This window comes from Mesocricetus auratus, unplaced genomic scaffold (assembly GCF_017639785.1).
Source record: "Mesocricetus auratus isolate SY011 unplaced genomic scaffold, BCM_Maur_2.0 Super-Scaffold_100010, whole genome shotgun sequence".
NCBI lineage: Eukaryota > Metazoa > Chordata > Mammalia > Rodentia > Cricetidae > Mesocricetus > Mesocricetus auratus.
The window spans coordinates 46,889,344-46,915,009 of record NW_024429194.1 but is presented as its reverse complement, the minus strand read 5'-3'; the positions used below and the strand labels follow the sequence as shown (position 1 = coordinate 46,915,009).

Genomic DNA, 25,666 nt, shown 5'->3' with positions numbered 1-25,666 from the left:
GTGAGATTATGTCTCCTAAGAATGTCAGAATCTATGTCCATAATGTCTCATCAACATGACTGCCTAAATATGAGCTGAACAAGGACAAGACCAAAAGACATCCTAATGTGGATGGGGCTGGGGGCAGGGGGGAAGGGGGACAGATACCGTTGGACAATGATGACTCACTAGGCTTCAATCCTACCCAAAGAACTACAGACAAGTAAAGAATGCTGAGAGCAGTTTCCCTAATTTCTTTCTCAGCCCATTTATCATTTGTATATAGGAGGGCTACTGATTTTTTTAAGTTTACTTTGTATCCAGCCACTTTGATGAAGGTGTTTATTGGTTGTAGGAATTCCCTGGTAGAATATACATATTATCATAACATCTGCAAATAGTGATACTTTGGCTTCCTCCTTTCCCATCTGTATCCCCTTTATCTCCTTCAGTTGTTTTATTGCTCTTGCTAAAGCTAGAGTATTATATTGAATAGATATGGAGAGAGTGGACAGCCTTGTCTTGTTCCTGATTTTAGTTGAATTGCTTTGAGTTTCTCTCCATTTAATTTTATGTTGGCTGTTGGCTTGCTGTATATTGCCTTTATTATGTTTAGGCATGTTCCTTATAGCCCTGATCTCTCCAAGACTTTTGCCTATAAGATATGATGGGACAAAAGCGCAGAAATTATGGGAGTGGCCAACCAATGACTGATCCAGCTTGAGACCCCTACTATGAGAGGGAGCCCACCCTTGACAATGCCTGGAGGGTCAGGACCCAGAGGCTGGGCAGCCCAGAGACCTAGGATAGAACCAAACATGACTGGCAAGAAAGAAAAAAGAGTCAATGAAATGATTCCTAATGATACTCTGTTATACTCTTAGATTTTTGCCTAGCCAGTTGTCATCAGAGTGGCTTCATCTAACAACTGATGGAAACAGATTCAGAGACTCACAGTCAAACATTAGGGGGACTGTCTGGTCCATCCCACTTATCGTGTCTATCCTTGAAAGGAGGAATGTGTATTGAGGAAAGAATTAAACAACAGACAAGAGATAGAGTCCTGAGGGCACCTAGTGAGTATTAGGACCAGTCCCAAGTTTATTATTCAAAGCTGTTATATATTGCAATGAGAAGGTGGGAAGGCAAAAGACTTCCTTATCAAGATATAAAGAACAAGCAAGTTTAATTGCTTTCTCAATAACTAAAACATCTGGTAACCACACCCTAAGCCAAGTATCCTGTTGTCAAGGTAAGACATTCATTAGTTACTCCTTAGGCCAAATATCCTGTTGTCAAGGCAAGACATACAATAGCCACACCTTAGGTTAAACATTCTGTTGCTTAACTTTAGAAAAGCAATAGTGAGTTTGAGCTCTCTGACATTATGTCAAGATGGAATGAGCTACTTCTATGGGCCCCAACAGAGGACCTTAGGGAATCCTGCAGAAGAAGGGGAGGAAGTATTATGGGATGCAGAGGGACAAAAGACACCATAGGAAGACACACAGTCAACTAACATGGGTTCATGGGGCTCACAGAGCTGAACCGCCAACCAGAGAACTTGCATGAGACTGGCCTGGGCCCTCCGAACATGTGTTGCAGTTGTGTGTCTTGGTCTTCTTGTGGGACTCCTGGTAGAGGGAGTGGGTGCCGTCTCTGACTCTGTGACTTGTTCTTGGGACCTTTTCTTCCTGATGGGTTGCCTCATCAGCCTTAATAGGAGAGAATGTACCTAGTCTTGCTGCACCTTGATATTACATAGCTGGCTGATATATATGGAAGGCCTGCACTTTTTTGAAGGGAAGAGATAGGGAGTGGATAGGGAAGAGGGAGGTGGTTGAGAGGAAGGACTAGGAGGAGATGGGGAAATGGAAAAATGTGGTCAGGCAGGGAAAAATTAATTAATTGATTATTAATTTTAAAATAAGTTTAAAAAATAATGCTGAGAGAAAGAGAAATAGTCTTCCTCAGGGAAAAGCATGTTAATTGGTTATTCAATATCAAATGTCCAGCCCTGAAAACATATACATATGAATAATACTACAGAATGAGCCAGTTGTATTTATGTATTTAGGAACACCACACACACACACACACACACACACACACACACACACACACACACACACACACATACATACACACCCCAATAATTAATGAAGAAGTAGACCACAAATTTGAAAGAGAGTGAGGTGTATATGTGAAGATTTGGATAGAGGAAGGGGAAGGGGGAGTGATGTAAATATACTATAAGCTCAGAAAATTGAAGAAATGAAAAATACTCTTTTTCCTTTTATATGAATTGATGATGAGAATGTTCTAGAAGGAGCCTGGGAGAAGTAGAGTTTTGTTTTGACATACACAGGGGATTTGGAAAGTAGGAATATTACCTAACTTCTCACAGTCCTTTCAAAACACAACATCAGGTTAAAATTCTTCTATGCTGGTGGTCTCCTTTTCCCACTGTGTTCCTTAATTTAAAATATCTTAATATATTAAATTTAAAAATTCAAAATATACTTACATTTAAAAAAATGTAAATGCTATTAATGTTTCGATCAATAGCTTACTTCTTCATGAGTAGCACCATACCTTGTTCTATTTTTAGAATTTTATTTATTGTTATTGTGTAAGGGGTACACACATATCATGGTATATATGTAGATGTCAGAAGTCAACTCTGTGGGACTGGTTCTCTTTTTCCACTTTTACACAGGTCTCAGGTTTTGAACTCAGGTCAGATGCTTTAACCCAAGCACTGAACCATCTCTTTGGTGCTCTGTTTTTCTCCTAATGAAGTCCAGATGGAAAATTAACTAGTCTTAAAGGCAGTATAAGTTACATTTAAGGCAGAAGTTCTCAACTTATGGGTCATGACCCCTTTTGGAGGCTTTGAATGACCCTTTCACGGGGATCTCATGTCAGATATCCTGTACATCAGATATTTACATTACGATTCATAATAGTAACAAAATTACAATTATGATGTAGCAATGAAATAATTTTATGGTTGGGGGTCATCACAACATGAATACCTGTACTAAAGGGTTGCAGTAGTAGGAAGGTTGAGAACCACTGATTTAAGAGATACTTAGTTAAAAGACAGACGTAAAAGACTGTTGTGGTCGGTGCTGAAGTGGAATTAATATTTTTATATGTTCATCTTTTCAAACCTGTGATGTTGCTTAGGGGAGAAAGTGCTTTCATTTCTCATCTCCAGTTATCACCATTTACTTTCCATAGAGGTTCTAGTGCTAGATATTCTCACCAGTCCCAGTGTGTCTCCTACCCCACTTTCCCTGCTGACACAGCTAGCAACATGTTTGCAAATTTGGTAGTTTAAAATGGTATTTCATAATCAAGATCATTTTCAATTCACATTTTAATCTTTTCATCTGATTAAACCATTTATATTTCTTTTTATGTGACCTGTCCACACATTCATGAACCCCCCTTTTTTCAGCCTAATTGTTGTTTTGTTAAAGTATGACATACTTAAGAAAATTATTCCTTTGCCTGTAAAGTACTTATTCTATATTTGTGCTAAGTTTGACCTAGGGGTATGTGTGGGTCCCTGTCCTTAGGAAGGTCCCAAGCAAATAGGATATATTCCTTACTTGGTTTTCTAGTCTGTGATAGAACTAGGCATAGAGGGATGGGAAAGGCTTAGGGAAGTATCCATGAAGTAGTGACACCAGCTGAATCCTGAAAAAAACAGGGATCCATAACTAAGTGAAGAATGAGGGGAACTGCATTTAGATATAGGGGTCATCTCTGCAAAACCATAAGCATGGTGCCTCCGAGTTATCCCACATGTGAAGTATGAGAGATTGTAGATGAGAATCTATATAAAGACTGATACGCTAGTACAAACTCTTTGTGGGAAAGAATTCAGAGTTTATCCCAAGAGCAGTGGAAAGGTACTGGAACCACTGTTGTAGGGCCTGGATCCTGCAGCTGTGTACTGGGTGTGCCCATTGTGCACTTGTGTCATTTTTGTTTCCAAAGTCCTGGCTGATGAGGGCTTGGTGCTGTTGGCATGACATGTGCCATAAGTATCTTAATGAAGGACTTGGCAGATGAACTTGATATCTTGTTGATGTCATGGAAGCAAAACTGTAGGGAGAGATGATGGATCTCTAACACCGCAGCCTTTCCCTTAGAACACCAAAAAGTGTCCCTGGAAAAGACTGTAGTGTGCCTGAGAACTCTAAGCTGGTCATTATCATAACTGGAGACCAGCAGCAAGAGGGAGAGAGTCAGCTTTGTGTGGTCCAACACAACATGATCTCCTTTAAGATCATCATTACCAATGTTGTGAAGTCTAAACTGCAACTTGCTTGTTGTTTCAAACTCATTGGATATCTTGACCTACACAGTTTGAAATACAAGTGGCTTTCCCCAAAGCTAAGCTATCAGAAATGGTTGTGTTGCACTCTGGATTCTGCTCAGTTCGGTTACTTGATGGGAGAAAGGCTGGGCGTCCACCTGCTAAACTGTCATGGATGGGTCCTTAGGGAGTATGAAGGCTAGTGTGCTCATGTGGAGGGCCATGGATGCTACTGGCATCTCCCTGAATAATCCGACCCAGAACTAGGCACCGGCACAACTGAGGAGCAGTAGAAAGGTTCACAAACAGGGAGTTGACAGTGCCTGTGAGGTGATCAAATACAAAGGTTGCATGTGTGGGCCTCTGGTCTCTCTATGGCAGATTTGGTTGAGGGCAAGATGAAGAATCCTAGGTAGATGCATAATTTTCAGCATGATTAAGGGTCTTTATGGGATAAATGATGACTTCTTCATCTGTGAACCCTGAGTCCTGGAACAGAATGGAATCTTGGATGTTGTGGAGTGACTCTGACGCCTGAAGAGGAGGCGAACTTGAAGAAGAGCATATATGGGCTTTGGAGGGATCAGAAAGAGATACACTTCTATATCTTCACTGTCCAGGCTGCCCCAGGGTTTCTAATGGATACCACACACTGTCTCCTTTTCATCTGAGCTGTGATTAATGCATGTGTGTTAAGGTGGCTTTGGGAAAACCTCAATTCCCCACAGCTATGCTCTGATGCTAGTGGCACTTGTGTACTGGTGACCTGGTTAGCATGACAGTACCCTGTCTCTGAAACATACTACCAATTGTGTGCAGACTCCAGTTGCCCTGTGAGCCCTGTGCTGCAAACTATCACTAAACGTGCCTAGAACAATGAGTTCCCAATTAGTCACACCCCAGCTCCTGAGTAAAAATCCATTTCGCATGTCTTATGCATAGCTGTTCTAAAGGATATTATTTTGTGTACTATATGTATAGTATACATTGCAATATAATTTAAATAATAAAATTTGCATATAGATAATGCAACCAACTACCCAAGTGTCATGTCAACCACAACACCAAGACAAACAGAGAGAATAAGAATGCTATAAAGCTAACAAAGTGTTTTTATATCTGCATTTAAAATATTTATAGAGTTTAATCAATAGTTTAGTAGTATCTGAAGCTATAAAATAAAAACTAAGTATCTTAGTTTTTCATGTCCTTATCTCTCCAATTTTATCCTTTACAAGCTACCATTTTTTAAATAGCTCCTATTCCTCTGTTATTCTCAGTATGCCTCCATCCCTAGTTCTTGATTTGTTAAGGTTAACAAAGGGGATTGATTCTCTACTACAGAAGACTTCTACAAACCCTCACACAGCTAGTTTCTGGAAGAGTTTTAAGCACAGAGGGACCTGGTCAGATCTATGTTCTGAAAGGATTGTTCAGCTGGCATGTCTGAGAAGGTTTGGCGGGGCTGCGGAAGACAGGCAAGGATACAAGTTGGAGGACTGAGTGGATGGGAAGGCGGGTAGTTGAGGGAAAGGTGAGAACTGGCTCACTCAAAGCTAAAAGGAAGAAGGTCACTCCTGAGCTCTGACTGCTGTGCTGGTAGGGGTTGCTTCACACTGCAAATTAGGGATGCACAAGGAGGAAGCTGGTGTTAGATGGGGGAAAGATGATGGATTTCACTTGGCTATTGATATGCTTATGGGAAGAACTACAGATGCCTTGCGGGTCAGTGGGACACAGAATTGGAGCACACAGGATAAGAAGAGACTAGGGAGACATTGATCCATGAGTCAGTCACCAATGTATAGTTTATTCATGTATCCTCCCCTCCTTCCTCCTTCCCATCCTCTTTCCTTGAACACCCACTGAATGCCTTGGTTGAGCTCCCTTCTGGGTAGAAAATGGCAAGAGAATGGATGACTTTCTTCACCTCATGGCTCTTTGAAGCTGACGAAGATGATCAGTATGCACATATAAACTCATGAATACATATGTAATTATAGACTGTGGTAGGTGTTACCAAAGAAAAGTAGGTTTATGTGAGAGAGTAACAGTAGGAAACAAATTTAGACCAGGGGGGTGGGTGGGAAACATATGGACAGCACAGCTTCTCTAAGCCTAAGTCTGTGGGATGCAGAGGAGCTAGGGAGGCTGTGAGCAGGGGGCATCAGCAAGAGAAGATGATGGGCAGACTCAGCTCTAGACTTTATGAAAACTAAAGAATAATAGATGATAATCAATGGAGACCCACTAAATAGACAAACATAAGACAACAAACTATCAACATATTCTCCTACATGGACATTGTATGTTCATAGTGTCAAAATATGTGCAAAATAAGACTACTGGCAAAATATTAAAGATATATAGATACCACACATAACCAGGCCATCTGTTATTGGTCTGAGCTAATTGGAAGAGCAATACAAATAAGAAAGGTACAATGCTTGGCTTCTTGAATTCAGTGTTGGTTACTACATATTTTCTGAGCTATATATATTTGGCTTATGTACTTTTCTGCATGGCTAGCAAATGTTTAAGAGGTTTAAGATATACTTATGCCATAATGTTATACTCCATGGATATGTCCTAATGAAACTCCTTTGTACAAGTGATAGATACTAGGAAAAAGAATGTTCACAAGTAGACAGAAGAGTTTGGAAAAAAGACTTTAAACAATTTGTGTATCAGTGACTGTAACATTGACCATGGCTCTTGGTCTCAATGGGGATTTTTGTCTTCCTCTCAGATAGCCAGAAAATTGTCTCTAGAGAAAGAAGTTTTATATTATTCAAAGGGGAACACGCACCTTCATGTCCATGCAAACATTTTTTCATTCTAATTCTCTGTGTCCATTGAAAGGCCATTTTATTAACATGTTTTTTCCACATGTAGTTTCTTTTCATGGAAAACGTATTTACTCTAAATAAAAGGGTACTTATATTTTTTAAATATATCACATCCAGATCTGCTTCTTCTTATAATAACTTACAAGTTCATATCAAATAACTACAGTTGGACCTAACATAGAGGTCGCTTCATTTTTTGTCAACTTTGCCATTTGCTCCCAGAGACCCCTCTTGTTTCATTTAACCCTTTAAAGAAATCCTACACCTATCTAAGTCACATCTAATTGCCTTGACAGTATTTAGTTAGATTCTGTTTCTAGTTTACCCCACAAAGACAAATTACCTTGAACAGACATCTATTTCTCCTTCTTTTGCAAGCTGGAAAGTCCAAGATGCAGTGTTCACTAGGCTCACTTTCTGGATTGTAGATGGACACCTTCTTGCTGTGTCTTCATGGGGCAAAAGACAGAGAGAGAGAGACAGAGAGAGACAGAGAGAGAGAGAGAGAGAGAGAGAGAGAGAGAGAGAGAGAGAGAGAGAGAGAGAGAGAGAGAGAGAGAGAGAGAAAGCACAGTGACAGTGTTCGGAGCTTCTTCTCATGAAGGTTTGAATCCCATCCCAAAGGCCCTAGTCTTATGAGCAAGTGACTCCCCAAAGCTCCTCTTTCCTCTTGCTGATACTATCACATCAATGGGGAGGGTTCAACAAAGAAATTTCTGATGAAACACAAAGATGCAGTAATAGCGCAATCGTGCACTCAGAGAAGTCGCAAGGCCATCTTTGAAGTGTGTTCCATCAGTGTTTCTCTCTTTTGCTAGATCTGTAAAATACTGTTTATAGTCACTGAATAGTTTCATTCAATAGCATCACTACCTGCATATTTGATGTCATGTCTCCTAGTACCTAGTAGAATTAAAATCATCTACAGCTTCTGTGTTTGGGGCCAAAATTCCATCTTGTATGTATCTCTTTCCAACTATGAAAGTGCCATTCTCGCAGAACTTCCTTTGACAAAAAAATAACGTAAAACTGAAATTATTTTGATTGAAGTAAATTATATTGATAGTCTTATAAAAATGAAAATACTATCATTTGGTGGCTTAGGTGCTGATGTAGATGTGGTTGCACTGAGATGTGGCATTGAGATCCCCTGTAGACTAAGGCTGTGGTGTCTGCAGCTGCCAACGCATTTGCTTATGAAGGCTCACAAATGAGTCCCTCTGTGGGGACTGTCCTCTATGGAAGGCAGCTGCCTCACTTATGGTCAGACCTTCTTCCTGAAACAGTGTCTGTCCAATAGCTGGGGAATTTGGAGGTGCCTCCAGGGCGGCAGTTAAGAAGAGCCATCCTATCTCTGCTTCAGAACTTCTATTGAGTATTTGCCAGTGAATTAGTGTTAGTGGCCACGCCCCTTTGGGTGTGGCCTCAGATACCGAGGATTGTGACAGTAACCTGAAGGTAGAGAAGCTCAGGGCAGGGCGGCTCTCTCTCCTGGGTCTTGGATTGCAGAGACTGCATCTTCTGGAGCAGGAATGCATGGTGGTTCTTTACTATTATCTGTGTGAGTTGTTCCCCAATAAAACACTCATTTATCATTTATCTTGGGTCTTGTGAACTCATTAATACCCGCCTTCAAGTATTGACTAAGGCTTCTATTTGAACTAGAACTGCATCAGAGTTCAAGTTCTTCTGCTCACTTCTGCTTCCCCTCTACCCCTAGATGCTGAGCATGTTCTTCTGTAAAAACTCTCAACAAATTTCAGAATCTCATAGTGTGTTCTTCAGCTAATATAACCACACATTTGCGTGGACTTAGCAGCATGCATTTGTGTATGAGCGTGTGTGCATGTGCGTGTTCTCCTTTCTCAACAGGAGTCACCATGCTTGGTAGGTACACAACATGTTGACTCATGTTCTTTCAGGAGGATGATCAAAGAGGAACAAAGAGGAATCCAGTAATTCTGCTGAATTCAGCCAGAAGCATCTTGGGAATTATTCTGAGTTTCTCCCCTTGGATGACTGCCAGTGGGAGGAAAGCTTGCTGGAAGGAGAGCCGAGCATGGGTGTGGTTGCTGGAGATGTCAGATTGAATGAGCTGCCATCTTTTGCTTGCCCAACAAAAGGTCTAGGAAATGCTTGTTATAAGAAAACAGAATATTTGGGCTATAACATTGCCTTACTCACTGGGAAAGTTTTAAGAGTGCCACTTAATAATTTTCATATAATCTATATAGTGAGCTTGTTGATATTTTATAACTGTGTTAACACCAGATTCAAGTATTCATAGTTTTTGAGCCCAGACCCTTTGGAATCTTAAAAGTCATGAAATTTCTTGCCAGAAAAAAGCACATGTGCATACAATCTTTTCTATTTCTTTATATTATTTATTATAATTCATAGACATGTGTAGAAGTACCCTTGAGTAAACCGATGCAGAGGACTCATTTTAAGAAAGAAACTTAGATGCTTGTGTGGTGTGAATTTGGATATATTAACATGTCAAGGGACCTTCTGTACTTGCTGTAGGAATGTGTGTTTTTAAAAAGCAGTCTTCATATTGAATCAAACTGTGGAAAGATACACAAGCCTGAGCCACTTTTGTTCAAACAATTTTTTTGGTTGATTGCTTTGTACTTCTACATACTGTAAGTTAGACATACTGCAGATAAAATACCTGGGTATTTGACTGTGGAATTGGTTTTAACCTTGAAATCCTCGGAGTGGAAGACAGATGAGTCCCATTTTAGACTGAAATAGAAGAATACAGAATGCGGGGCAATGACTTGAATGGCAGGACTAATTTAAGATTGTTGAATGTCTGTTTCTTTTCATTCCAGAACAGCAAGAGTTGTATATTTAAGACACGAATGATATGCTTTGGTTGTGTTTGGGAGTGTGACTTGTTTAAACTATGGAACCAGGGTGCCCTGCTCTCCAACTCTTTACCCTAGGTCAATATGAGGAAGGGAGACTTGTCCTCTTGAGTGTACATGGCTAAAGGTATCTGCCCATCAGACACCACCAACTTGGCTTACAACTTATTTCTTCTACAAGGGACTCAGGATTCCTTACTTCCACTTCCAAGATTCTTAATAACAGTAGAGGGCTGGTGAGACGACTCAATGGGTAAAAGTGCTTGTCGTGAAAGACTGATGACCTCAGTTCTGCACCAGAATCCACAGTGGGAGGACAGAACTGACTCCCCAAATTGTTCTCTGACATTCACAGGAATGCTGTGGAATGTGTGTGTGAGTACTACTAATAAAATAAGATGGCTGTGTAGACAGTGTTGGTTCCTTGCCTTGGTTCACATGATTTCTCTTTTATTTACACAGGAAAAATACAGACACTATACCTGAAGCTTCCTTCATAAATACCGTGATGAAGTAATTATCCTTGCCATGCTGTAAAACTCTAATTGGAATCATAGTTAACTATATACCCCATATATCTCTTACATACCACTTCAGATCTTCTCATCTCTGCCTATCACCTTTTCTTTTCTTTGTTGAAGTAAACATGTAGCTTCAACCTGACAGAACCTCCTCATGAGGTCCTTGAGTGTCTCTCATCTGTTATAGGGCTTCTGTGTAAATGCCTCACAAACACATTTGATACTTATTCTTGTTAGATTAGATTGTGGCTCTCTGTCTTCACTCTCTAGAGTACTCATTGTCAAGTACTTTTATTTTTAGTGCCTCCTAGCTTAGATGGTGGTTTTTATCTCTGCCTCCTTGACTTTAGTTTTATAACTCGTTGTGTCTCATGGAATTTGAGCATATGCCATGAAGAGAGGGGCGTTAAACGTGTTTCTGTGATTCGAATTGGCCTAAAGTTTCCCTAGTCATCACTAGAAGCATGTTCCAGGTACATTTTAGTCCAAAGATAGACCTGCAGACTAGAAATGAACCTAACCCCTCACAGAGCCTGAAGCAGAGCAGGGCCATCTGATCCTTACACAAGACCCTTGAGTGAAAGAAGGAGTGCTTTGTAAGCCAGTGAAACTTTAGAGTTAGCTATACATCATTTCAGCAGTAGTTGGCCAACACACACCTACAGTGTATAAGTGTGAAGCATTAGTGTCCTGAGGGAATGGGAGACAGTGGGTAAGTGTTTCCCTCTTTTAATTCCTGAATTTCACATCCCACATGGTTCTAAAGGATTGAGCAACACAGCATCTACACTGATGGCCAGCTTAACAAGTCTTCCTTGAGTTGGTTCTCCCCTTACTAGTTTTGCATTTCCAGACCACTGCTATTGCTTCTTGAACTCCATTTCCCAATAAAATATCCGCATTGAAGCCCTTGTTTCACACTTTGCTCTCTAAGTGAAGACATTCTACATTTAGCTGGTGACATTCTAATTTTCATTGACTATAGATTTACATACATTGTTCAGATACCAGAGGTTTCAACATGTTTATTGGTTCTGACCCATCGCACTTTTGCTAGCAACTGGACAGTAGTCAAATTCATCCACTCTTTTTGAGTGTTTCTACTGAGGGGCGGGCGGTGGCAGGGGGAATGAAAGGAATGTTATACATGTTCAGGAGGCTGAGGGGCAGATGGTGACTTGACTAAGCATGGAGTTTTGTTTTCCCTCACTGCTCATCTGACTCTATGGTCTCCTCTGTTGGCATAAATACAGCTCTTGCAATAGCCCACCTCCATGCAGCCTCTTCCTCCTTGAACAGTCGGCAAACATGATATTGAATATGGACTTTGTAGCTTGGAAGGTTTTCCAAGGAGTGACTCAGGAAGCAGTGACAGGTTAAATTGCTGAATGATCATTATCAAATGTGTAGGAATTAGTTGGGCTAATAAACACATCACATTTCCCATTACTTGGTGTTAGGCATAGCATCTTAACTATACTACCTCATCATTAAGATAACCACACATACTATCTTTTTCTTTGTTTTTCAGATGAGGAAATAGAGGATTAGGCAAACAAAGCAAATTGTTTAAAGCTGCGTGTATAGGAAGTAACAAAGGCAACTTAGTTTGTCCTACTTCAAAGTGCATTCTCTTTTCAGGAATACACATGCCACTTTATGAGCTAGATGCCGTCTTAGAGTTTCTATTGCTGTAACAAGACACCATGACCAAAAAGCAAGTTGGGGAGGAAAGGTTTTTTCAGCTTACACTTCTATATTGCTGTTTATCAGGACATGCACTCAAGCAAGACAGGAACCTGAAGGCATGTGCTGATGCAGAGGCCATAGAGGGGTACTTGCTCTCCATGACTTGCTTATCATGCTTTCTTATAGAACCCAGGACCACCAGTCTAGGGATGGTACCACTCACCATGGGCTGGGCTCTCTCCCACTGATCACTAAGAAAATACCTTACAGGAGGCTTTTTCTCAGTTTAGGCTCCTTTCTGATTACTCTAGCTTGTGTCAAGTTGACATAAAATCAGCCAGTATAACTGATCCATTGTCAGCTTGACACACAAACACATTAAAGACATAACCCTTTCTTTCTTATTCATTCCCAATTTGATATTAAAAACACAAAGAAGTTTAAAAGTCCCACAGTCTTTACAATTCAAACACATTAAAGTTTCAGTCTCTTTAAAATAGTCTTTTAAAATCCAAGGTCTTTTAAAATTCAAAGTCTTTCAACTGTAGGTGCCAGCAAAATAAAAAGATAAATAAAACATTTTATTACTTCAAGAGGGAAAAAATCAGGGCATAGTCCCAATCAAATCAAAGCAAAACCAAACTCTAACTGTCCAATGTCTGGGATCCACTCATAATCTTCTGAACTCCTCCGAAGGGCTTGAATCACTTCTCTGACTCTGCCCTCTGCAGCACACACAGCTTCTAGGCCCTGGATGGCTCCGCTCTACTGCTATTGCTCTTCTTGGTGGTCATCACATGGTACTGGCATCTCCAAACAACGGAGTCTTCTGCTGCAATGTTGCTGAACTTTCACCAATAGCTTCTCATAACTCTCTTCATGGCATCAAACCTCAGCTTCTCAGTGTGACCCCTTCAATCCTAGGTCTTCAACTTCCAATGGGGCTGCACCTTCACCAATAACTTCTCCTGGCCTCTCACAGTGCCAAGTCTCAATTGCTCTCCATGATCCCTTCACACCTTCAAAACCAGTACCACCTGGGTGACTCTTATACATTACCAAGTTCAGCGGCCAACACAAGGTACAGCTTTGACTGCCCCTGGAACACAGTCTTTCTGTGCTCTCAAGAAACACTTCCCAGAAGATTTCACCTCGGTGATGCTGATCTCTTCTTAATTTCCCTAATTTCTTAGTTCCAGATAACTAGCATCAATTGTCCCAGTAACAAAAAGGTTTCAATTTGATGATCTCTTGTTAATCTTGGCTGAATCTTGAGCTCCAGATGACCAGAATGACAGAATCTTAATTCAAAGTTTCAAACAGCCCTGATAGTCTTTAAATGTCCCCCATGAAAAACTACCCCAGAGAGGAGAAGGTTTATCTGGCTTACACTTCCGTATCACTGTTCATCACCAAAGGAAATCAGGACAGGAACTCAAGCAGGACAGGAACTTGGAGGCATGAACTGATACAGAGACCGTGGAGGGATGCTGCATACTGGCTTGCTTCATAAGTCCTGCTCAACTTGCTGTCTTATAGAACCCAGAACCACCAGTTTAGGAATGACTCCACCCATCCTGGGTTGAGCCCTCCCCATCAATCACTAATTAAGAAAATGCCCTACAGCTTGATCTTATGGAGGTATTTTCTCAACTGAGGTTCCCTCCTTTCTGATGACTCTAGCTTGTGTCAAGTTGACATAAAGGCAGCCAGTATGGATGCTAAGCCAACCTGACAGCGAGATCTCAGAACTCAGACATTCTTTAAGTCTTTAAAATTTTTAACAAGGCATGGCTGCAAAGGGAATGAACTAATACTGTAGGAGATTTCCTTCCCACCTGTTTTTCTTTTCTTCATGTTTTTAGGGCAGAGGGGTCTAGAAACTGAAAAGAGTAAAACACGGTAACTGTTTTAGCAAACGAAGGAACATAGTGGTTTTCACATTCAAACCAAGCCCGAGGTTGTTTTTCTGACTCCAGCTAGGCCTCTGTAGAAGGTAGTCGTTTACAAATTGCATAAAGCTTGTGTTTGGAGCCCTGGCTGGAGTGGAGAAAATGAACCACTAAAGTTTGTAGGAGTAAGGGGGTCACACTGGGAAAGGTGTAGGTGATATTTAGAGAGACAACCATTGTAAGTCAGAGGTGTCCTGTACCTGGCACTGTACTCAGAGTGTTTGAGAAAGAGTCTAAGTGCTAAGTATGACACAAGAAGGAAAGAGAAGGGCAAGGGAGTTGGGTTTGGCCCAAGAACTTGCGATCTGAGTCATAGAGACGAGAAAACCTTTGACGGAAGGGAAGAGGGTGTGTATTTTAGGAAGATATGAGTGCACAAACAGAAGACAGCAAGCCTGTGACTTTGAGAGAGTGCTGGGAACTGTTCATACCCCAAGTAAGGAAATGAATGACAGGTAGACTGCTCTGAGGCCTGAAATGTGCCAAGTGAAAAGCTGTCCTCTGCTTTTACCTCGTTATGCACACCAGCAATTGCCGAGTCCTATGACACATAGACAGCCTACTCTTAAAGATGCTGTATGATGTGAAAATATGCTATGGACAAACTGTTTTAAAGAGTCTACAGTAGCAGGATTGGTGGCACATGCCTGTAAGGATTATCCTAGTAATCAGGAAGCTGAGGGGAGTATATTATGAGCTGAAGCCTCCTTACCAGCCAACCAACCAAGAAACACAAATAAAAGGAGAAAAATAATCTATGGTAAAGAAAATTGTAGTTAAGATACTTCATGACACAAATGGAGTTGACTGTTGAATTATTTTATGCAAATCTGACCTATAGTTTGGAAAGGGGACAGGCAGATACAGTGTAGTTTATATTTCTATTGCTTTGGATTCTTATAGTTTCTTTCCCATTTTTACACACTAATATATATATGATGGGGCCAGTTGTGTTCCTTTGCTTCAATAAAACATTTTTGAGACATTTGCTATTTTGTTTGTTAACAGAAATCCAATGTAATCAAAATTATAGACTATGTTTAAATTCATGAATTTGGAATAGAGAAATTAAAAAGGAAAGATCAGGAGATAGGGTATATTTGTTAAAATGCTATTTTGGAAAAAAAAGAAAAGATGGGGTGAAAAAAATTGATGTTTCTGTCAGATTGTCACATCAGCATATTGAAATTCCTGAGAAGTGTGGAGTGATAAAAAGCTGATTTAACTGTGTAAGACCATTGTTCTCCAGTTTGTTCTGCTACTCTCTATCCTGAGCCATAAATGCCAACTTGGTGTAGCCTAGAGTCATCAGAGAGCAGAAGCCTCAACTGAGGACCTGCCTAGCTCAGACTGACCTATGGCTTGTCTCTGGGAGATTTGTCTTGATTAGTAACTGATGCGAGAAGGCTCAGCCCACCGTGGGTGGTGCTATACCTAGGTATGTAGTCTGGGACTGTCATGTGAATCTTCGGATCCTGAGCCAGAGAGGGGTCAGCAAGCCACTTGCGTGGGTTTTACCTAGCATTTCTGTTTAAATTCTTTCCCTCTATGATGTATTGTGATCTGGAAGTATAAGCCAAATAAGCCCCCAAGTAGCTTTTGGTTAGAGTGTTTTGTCATTGCAACAGAAGAGTAATGAAAATACTCCCCCCACAATTATTAATTTTTCATAACATCTACTAAGAACCCATGGAACTCATGTCTTATGACTTGTTTTGGAATGTTGGTCCGAACTCTCTTGGCTCCAACACTGGTCTCCTACTCAAGGTTACTAACACTTGCATCCAACTGAAGCTGTGAATCAAATAATAATAATAATAACTTTAAATTGAATGGAGCTTTTTAGTTTAAGAAATGCTGTTACATGGCCTTTCTGTGTCCATCTCCATGGCGGGGCTCAGAGGTAGATGTTTGTTCCCATTCACAGATGTGGTTACCCAGGCAGGAGAGTTTAACTGGTTGTTATGACAACACAGTGGAGGGAAGAGATTTAAATTCTTCTCTTGTGTTTCCAAATGGCCAGCCTGTATTGGGAATACTTTTGAATGGTTTTGTGTGGCACTATATACTTGAGTGGATGTGTACACCTGACTTGGACAAGACAGAGAAAGAAGGACTCAGGCTGTGATGAGAATCTGCCTGTTCTTTTCAGGCCAGGATCTAAGTCCATAGAACTCCCATCCTTTAGACTAAAATGGGAATCCCAGACACTGTGGATGATTAGACTTTGGGTAACAGAACATATTTTAGTGTCTGCAATTGATACTGGGAAAATAGCTTATTTTGCTTAGTGACTCCATCTTTATCTTTGCATATATTATTCAGAAAAAAATCAAAACCCCCAAAACCAAAAAACATTTTTTGTCATTGGGATGAAAGGCAACCTAAAATGCACTACTGAAAGGCAGAGTGTTTCAGGTATGTGGCTGCTAATCAGATCACAGGCAGAAAAGGGACAAGGATTTCCAAATATCTAAGACCAAAAGGCTTAAACGGAAGAGGTCTTGCATAGGAATTAAATACTTCACCAGAATAAAAGGCTTGATTTTTAAAAATGTGTGTGTGTGTGTGTGTGTGTGTGTGTGTGTATGTACCTGCATAGGAGAGGGAGGAGAGGAAGAGAGAGAGAGAGAGAGAGAATAAGCATGATTGATATAGACCATAAGACCTTGATAACTCAAGACACATAGTTTTAGCCCAAGTAGAGATTTTCATATTGTGAATAAAGAGACAACCATATAAAGGGAAACTTATGAATAATATAGAAGAAAGATTCAGGTTATATTACACCCAGAAATGATACTTCTTTCCTGCCTCAAGTAAGAAGGTCTTAATTTTTTTTCACAGACACATAACATTTTTTATAGCAGCATTTTGTAGGAGACATTTGCAGGCACCATTCTATCCCATATCTCCCTGTAGGAAATTTGTGCTTCCTGCATTTTCAAAAATACTGAAAACACAGGAAGCACAAATCTAGGGGTGTGTGCCCAGATTGGGGTAATAAGGTATAAGAGTAATAGATGACCGGTCCACAAAGTGAGTGACTGAGTTCGAAAGTATATTTAAATCAGAGCTCCTAGCATTAGAGACACTCTAGAGTGCTTTGGGGTGATCTCTTATTATCAGGTCCAATACAAGAAGAAGATATGGACAAGTAGGGAATACTGATATGAACGTGGTCAGCTGTTCCAAGCAGGAGACTATAAAGGACTGGAATCTTCAGGCTTCAATTATACTCCATTCCCTTAAAATTTGTATTTAGCTGAGAGTAAAATACTTCTATTTTAGTAAGAATTGCAACGGAAACCTAGATGACTACCCAGGCTTCTTCTGTCTTCCTATGTCACCATCTTTAACCAATCACCCTCAAAATTCTAAGCAGTGCTTCATTTCTAGGTATAGTATCTACATAGAAAACATACCAGAGGGAAGCTGAAGGGCCAAAGGCTTCTTTTTTTTTCTCAAATTGTTTTTCCTTATAAATGTGTCATACACATTGAAGTAGCACAAATCATGTATGTATAATTTATATATGTGTATGTGGTTCAAAGTAAAATAGTGCCATGTATATCAGTGCATACCTGTCCTAACATAAGAAATAGAATTTAACTAGTAGTCTTGAATCTTCATCTATTCCATTTCTCTTCTTCTTTACCAGAGAAAAATATTGGTTTGTGCTGTCCTTGTTTTCTTGCTTTCCTGTGTGTTATTGTGTATATGATTCTTTAGGCAATGTTTTAGCTTTACATATTTTAACTTTTATTTAAAGAGTCATCATATGCTTTCTTTGACAATTTGATTTCTCTTTCAGTAGAAGTGGTGAGAATAGGTCTTCCCATCTTGGTCTTGATATAAAAATGAATGATTTGGCATTTAGCTTTAAGTGGGAGATTAACTCTAGCTTTAACCAAGGTCTTGTATTCAGCATGCATCTACAGTAAAGGGTGTTCACTGGTAGTCCTATTTGCTGAAGACTCTTTAAAAGACTGTAAGCAAGAATTAAGCTAAAAAAATATTTTCCCTTCACCTTTTAGAGCTCATCTCAAGGCTTTTCTAATTTTAAACTCTGAATTCCATTTTGATAGGTATGACAATGTGTCCCTCAGTTCTCTGTAGGTAGAATAGTTGACTGATGACCCCTACTGCTACTTTACTAGATCTGAGTGCTAGGTTCACAGTAAAGTCAACCTTTTCATGAGCTATTCCTAGTCAATGACTAAACAGAGTGAGATGACAGTTGCAGGGCTATTTCTACAAGTGATGGACAAGCCAAGAACTCAATGTTGACATGTTTAGTATGCCATTATTTGCTTTCAAATATACATTGAATATTGCTTGCAAATGGCACCTCTGGGCTTTCACGGGAAATTTCAGTTTCCTAAAAATTTGATGTTTCCTTTTTCAAACACGATTTACTGATGGCATAAGCCTTTCAAATATGGAGGATAAAAGAAAATGACCCTAGTAATGGAATAACTGATTATCAATGAAGAAATATCTCATTGAAAGTGAAGCTAATATGGGGAGGGTGGCATCTTCCATTTTAAAGCTTAAAATGAATGATTTTTTGGTGTGCACATACTGAGCCCAATAACTCACTTTCTCAATGGCCCATGATATGTTGTATCTATATAATATAACTGTGATAAATATTTAATAGTTGGGAATACAATGTAAGTGGATTCCTGAATATATTCTGTATCCCTTGACCTTTATAACTTTTATGGATTCGTTTACAGGCTGGAACTTGATCCCAGGGCTTTATGTATTTGAAGCAAACACTCTACCCCTGACCTATGTCTTTAGTCTGATCCTCTGGACTTTCATTTTTCAATAACCTTTGTTTAATCATGTTGTTTGTGTTATATTGTATATGTATGAGTATGTGTGTGTATGTATGTGTGTGCATGTATTTATGTATGTGAGTATATATAAGTATACATGACGTATGTATTTGTGTGCATGTTTGAATACGTGTGTGATTATGTGTGTGTATCAGTTAAAATGAATGATTTAATGAGTACAATATTGGGCTTATTTAAAAATGTTTTGATGGATACTCAAAGTTTCCAAAAGAGAGATAATGCAAAGTGAGTGGGTTTTTAAAACATCTACTATCATCTATCTATCTGTCTGTCTGTCTATCTATTTATCTATCTAATGTGTGTCTGTGTAAATATATATGTGTAGGAACATTTAGTGCTACACACACACTTGTCTTGGAGGTCAGAGGATAAGTGGGTTCTCTCCTTCCACTATGTGACTTCTGGGGGTTGAACTCAGGTCATCAGGCTTTGGCAGTGAGCACCTAAACCCAGTGAGCCATCAACTGGGCTTTTCTTAAAATGAGGTAGAGATTCTTGTAAATGATTGTAGTAAGGAAGAAATGGAAATAGCAGAGTCAGAGGGGAAGGGGTTGGTGATGGGTCTGAGTTTATAAAGCTGCATCCAAAGATGGAAGATAAAAATTTGCTCCAATATTATCAGATCATATTTTAAGATATCATTTCCTACACCCTTCCATCCCCCTCCATTCAACTTTTCCAAGTGGGTTTAGTTGATGAGAGACATCAGTAGGATTATAGAATAATGGAGTGAGGTTGGGGTACTTATTCCTCTGTCTCCCCATCTTTCTAATACCTGACTATGTTGGATTGGCTGTACCTTTTGACAGTCTGGATTCTAGAAATAACTTCCTCTGCTTCATTCAGGCTCAGGGGATAGTCCCTTCCTCCACTCTTATTCACACCAAGGGACCATACTCAGTTTGCTCTCGTTTACTGTAAACATTGTCTACAGCTTTCTAATATGAAAAAGACACAACAGAAGACCAGAGATGAATAAGTGACTGGCAAAAAAGTTCTGAAAAGAAAGAGTTTTAAAAAATAAAAAACACTTCATGTTAAACAAACAACAACAACAACAAAAAAAAAACAAACCAAAAAACACCACCACCACCAACAAAAGGCTTCTAGCCGAATTCCAGAATGTACTTTTAAGTGATGTATTCTGATAGCTTAGAAGAAGTGATCCCCATTAAGAATCCAATGTAGATTTCATTCAGAGAAAGCAGGAATTTTTTTCACATTTTAAAAAGATATAGATACTTGTTGGATCGCGACCTCTATGGAGTGCAAGAACACACCCCAACAAAAATATTGTGATGTTCTGATAGAGAAATGAATGCTGGCTGGGATTTATTTAGGTTTCTCAAGTGAAGATTTGCATTCTTGCATGGGAGGAGTGTTGCAAATTAATGGTGAGTGTCAGCTTGGAAGTCAGTCTCCTGGGCATTCTCCAATGCTTTGTTTTTAGTCTTGTTTTAAAATGTCTCCTAGACACTGATTTGAAGTACATGGGATGAATATTTACCATCTAAAAATTTGATAAATTGCTGAAGAAAAGATAATATTCTGAGTTATAAAGTCATAATTTCAAATTACCTCAACCAGTTGGAATTTTTTACTTAGAAAGGAAAGATAAAATGCAATAGAGAAAGGCATAATGGTTGGAAGGAAAGAAACAAAGTGACATTATTCATAGATAAGATGACTGCATATGTAGAAAGTCCAGAAGAATCTACAAACTATATTGGTATGTGGAGTAGATAGGCTCTCTAGATAATTGTCTTATGTATAAAATTAGTCATTTTTACATACTAGTAACAAATAGAGGATAAAATAAAAGACGTCATTTGTAATAGCATAAAACCATTACATATCTAGGAATAAATGTAACAAAATGCTTTTATGGGTTTTGTCCTAAACAGTATAAAACATTATTGGGAGAATTAAACAATACCTAAACAAGTGTAACAAGGAACCAGGTGTATGGATTCAACAAAATTCTCATCAAGACACCTGGGATAATTTTGTGGAGTGTGCCAATATAATTCTACAATGCGTGTGGGAATACAAACAACCGAGAGTTATAAAGGATACGCAAGCTGACCAAAAGAACAGCATGTGATATAGAAACAAAACCCACACCCTCCCTGGAGAAATGAGGGGATAACGGGGGGGGGGGGAGGGCACGGGAGGAAGGGAGGGAATGGGAGAGGGACCTGGAACTGACTTGTGAAGCAACCTTGTTTCTTATCTAAATTTAAACTGGAAAATAAAATTAAAAAAAAACCCACAGGTGCATTTTCCCTGATTAATGATAAAGAAACCACTCAACCTAATATAGAAATGAAAAGATTTTCAATAAATGGTATAAAGTCTACTGGATACCCAAACACAAAAACAAACAAAGAACAAACAAAAGCATATCTTGGTCCTTGGCTCATGCTCCCAACTGTAACCTGAAATGAGTCACCAATCTCAGTTTGGAAAATAAAACATGAAGGTTATGGTAATAAGAAACTACTTTCTGATTGAATCTAAGGGCTGCTCCAACAGGGAGAATTAATATCTGGCACAGTAAGTTTGTCAAAAGCTCAAGGCAGGCTGAGTGTGGTGATGCATGCTTCTAGCCCCAGAATTTTGGGGGCAAAGGCAGGAGGATCTCTGTGAACTGAAGGCCAACCTGGTCTACACAGTGAGTTCTAGGACAGCTGGAGCTGCATGGAGAGATCCTATCTGAAAACCAAACCAAACCAAACAACAACAAACATCTCATGGCTTGGGAAATGATATGCCTGATAGAGAGCATGCCACTGTTGTTTTGCTAAATGGTCATGTTGTCAAATTGCCTTTTAAATGTTTATGTTTATGTTCATGTTTTAATGTTATTCTCAGCCTTTGCCAGAGGAGCAAGTGACAGGAGGGGTGCTGTGCCACGCTGTCTTCTGAATGGACAGGACATGCTATTGCACTCAGGAAGTCAATGCACAAGATCACCCCCATAAACCAACATTCCAGCAGGCAACACTAATTAGACCCAGTGGGTATAAAGAAAACAGAGAGGATATGGAATTAAGAGTGGGATGTACTGCCAAGTGTGTGGAGAATGGGAGAGAATGCTGGGTGTGGTGTATACAATTGATGTACACACATATGAAACTGTTAAACATGAAATAGAAGATAAAAAAGTAAAACAAAGTCTTTAAGACATAATATAGTCATTGTCTTAGATACAGTTTCTATTAGTGTAAAGAGACCCTATGACCATGGTGCCTCGTAAAGAAAAACATTCTATTTGGGTGGCTTACACTTCAGAGGTTTAGTCTGTTACTATCATGTCGGGACATGGCAGCATATAGGCAGACATGGTACTGGAGAAGGAGCCTAGAGACCTATATATATCTTGATCTATAGGCAGCAGGAAATGAACTGAGAGTCACACTGAGTGTAGTTTGAGCAAAAGGAACCTCCAAGTCCACCCCCACAGTGACACACTTCCTCCAACAAGGCCACACCCACTCCAGCAAAGCCACACCTCCTAATAGTTCTATTCTCTATGAACTTATGGGAGTCAACTACATTCAAACTACCACAATAGGATAATCTCATAATTTGGAGTAGACAAATATTTGCTAAAAGATCTTAATATGTGGTATTATAAAGAAAAATTTAGATAGTTGGACTATGTTAAAATTGATATGTACTCAGACTGAAGTAGCAGTCTGAGTACATAACAAAGTATCACTTATCAATGAGAATGACCTCCCTGTAGCTATTATGAAAATGTGCATGAACACCAGAGCTATCATTAGGCGAAAAGAGCACATACTATCATTCCATTTATGTAAAACACAAAACCTTAGAAATCAGTTTTTTAAATAATAGAAGCCAGATGCCGTAGTGGTTGCTTTTCTCTACTATGACTAAGCTGGCTTAAAGGAGGAAGGCTTAGTTTGGCTCTCAGTTTGAGGGTACAGATCATCATGGAGGGGAAAGCATGCCTGGTGGAGTGAGAGGAAGCTGGAAATGCTGAGTCCACTCAGGAAGTGGAGGGAGAGATGATTTCTGGTGTCCAGCATGCTTTTACCTTTTCATTTTATGCAGGACCTGGGGAAAAGGGACATCCCTCAGTTTCAGGGTAGGTCTTCTCCCTCCGTTAGGCCTTTCTAGAAGTACCCTCATAGACACACAGAGCTGTATTTCCACAGTGACTCCAAATCCGGTCAAGTTGAAGATCAAGACTAATTATAACACCAAGGTAATGTTTATTCTTGAGCAAACTCTAGTTACTTGGAGGGTGGGGATCAAGGGATTTCTGAGGCACTGGTCCTACTCTCCTTTAGTTTAGTTATAAATGTGTATGAACAATCCGTTGAGTTATGAACTGACGTTTACACTTTCCTGTAGGTGTATAACTCACCAATGAAAACTTTGACAATAAGCACAAATATGAAGCTTTGAGTGGAAGTGCAAAAGAGTGACTTGCATAGATACAAGTACATGTCACATGGTTACTAAGCATAAGGCATCTTTGGAAAGCATTTCTAAAAAAAAAAAGGGTAGTCAAGGAGAAGGAAAGACAAAAGAAGAAAGTGTTTCGGTGCATTAATCTTTTCTCACTGCATCAACAAAACATCTGAAACGAAACACTTCATTTGAAAAGATGGTTTATTTAGTTCTCAGATTTTGAGGGTAAAATACCAAGATTGGGTATCCCTGTCTGTTTGACTTGTGGTGGAGACCCCTGGACTGCATCACATCGTGGAAAAAGCACATGGAAAACAGAGATCCTGTAGCCTGACAGGAAGCCGGGATGTGATTGACGGGTCAGGCTGCTCTTTCATCCTACCAGATTTCTGTATTCTGTTCTGAAGCCAATGTCCCCAATGATCTAATGACCTCAGCCCTACCCCTAAAGGTCCCTTTTAACAAGCTTCTAACACATGGCTCTCCGGAAAGACACTCTCAAACTGTATTCAATCTGCACTATCTAGTTTTGTTTTCTCAGGGTCAGGACACATTTGGAAACTTTGTTCAGTTCTAGATATCACGTTGTAAGAATGGCCACTGAAAAGTTGGCATATGTCCAGTAAAAGCAATCACAACGATGCATGGGTGGGTGGGTTCATCAATAAGCCCCGAGTCTTACTTGTTAATGTAACTAAGTATGACTTCTCACTCAGGTCACAGTTCAGTAAGTGTGACAATTAGAGTTCTAAGTGGCCCTTCATGGATTTGAACTTCTTTCCTTCTTTAGCTTCTGTCCCTGCTGGGCTCTCCTTAGCCATCTCCTGAACCTTCCATGCTAACAGTCTAGTGAAAGGGAGCAACAAGGATCTCATGGGACACATATACCTCTACCCTCCAGAGGATCTCACGCAGCCCTAATCTAGAGCTCCTAGGTAAAGCCTATATGCCTGAGAAGTGCGATGGGAAAGAGCTAGCTAGCTCAGCCTCCAAAAATGATGGATTCAAAGTCACGTGGGAAATAAGAGAAACAACAAGACACAGTCAAATAGGAAAAGTAGTAGTTGACCTCAGAAATATGAAAGGGGCCTCTGAGGGCTTCTTTAAATATTTAGGTGCCACTGTGTGGAAGAAGGCTTCTACTTACTCTGGGTAGGTCTTAATGCAGAGCTAAGAGAACAAATGATGTTATTTTGAGACAAAATCCAGTCTGCTTAGCCTAATAAAGACTTTGCTGTCAGTAGAGCTGATTATCACTGGTGAAGTATTGAGCACTTACTTTGTCATAAATCCTTAAGGCCTTTCACTGTAACAGCCACACTTGATGTAGTGTTATCATCGATGCCCCTGCTTTTCAGCAGGGGAAACTAAGTCTTAGAGAGGTTATGTGACATGTCCAATGACATACAGAAGTTAAAAGACAGAGACAGGATGTGAACCCTGGGTTCCCTGACATATCACAAGAATTTTCTGCCCTTAAGCCAGCGCTGTATTGTTCTCAGGGGTTCTGTACCAGGGTTAGCACGGATATTGAACTGGTCTGAGATGCAAGCTGTTTCATGACAGGCATATGTAAAGAAACTTCTGGCAATGTTGAGAGGCCCTACTACGTGACTAGTGCTTTTGTGTTGGAGGACGCAAAGGAAAGCAAATATATCATAGGTGGAAACAGCACTGGGCCCTAAATCTGCCCTGAGTGTACAGCTGCTGTCACGTGAACATGGTCAAAGCATATGATATGCTTGAATCTGATGTCTTTATGGACCCTCCCCCAAAGCTTTTAGGGGAACAAAATGGCCTATGGTGCTATTTCATGTGCATAAGGCTTGGCTTCTGTTAGCAAACCTTAGTTGAGTCACTGCCTCCTGGGATGTTGCAAGGTGTTGGTGGGGTGCTCAACATCTCCCCCTGCAGGGTTTGAAGATGCAATGCCTCCCTGAGCTGCCTGTAGTAGTAATCTTTTTAGTTCACACTCAGTTGCAGAGAAGCAGGCTCTGGAAGCCATGGTAATTTTGTCAGGTAACCATGGAGACACTGTGTTACTCTTGCAATCATAGCCTACACAGGGAGACTGGATACTGAAGTCATTGGAAGCCCATCATAATTCTCTGTCTGGCTCGCATTTGTGAAACTAGATGCGCAATACAATTACCAAG

At 40.0% G+C, this 25,666-nt stretch overlaps 1 pseudogene; it reads left to right on the top strand.

Moving 5' to 3' along the window:
• Positions 1-4,012: 4,012 nt before the first annotated feature.
• Positions 4,013-4,983, top strand: LOC101841883 (annotated as a pseudogene).
• The last annotated feature ends 20,683 nt before the right edge of the window (positions 4,984-25,666 follow it).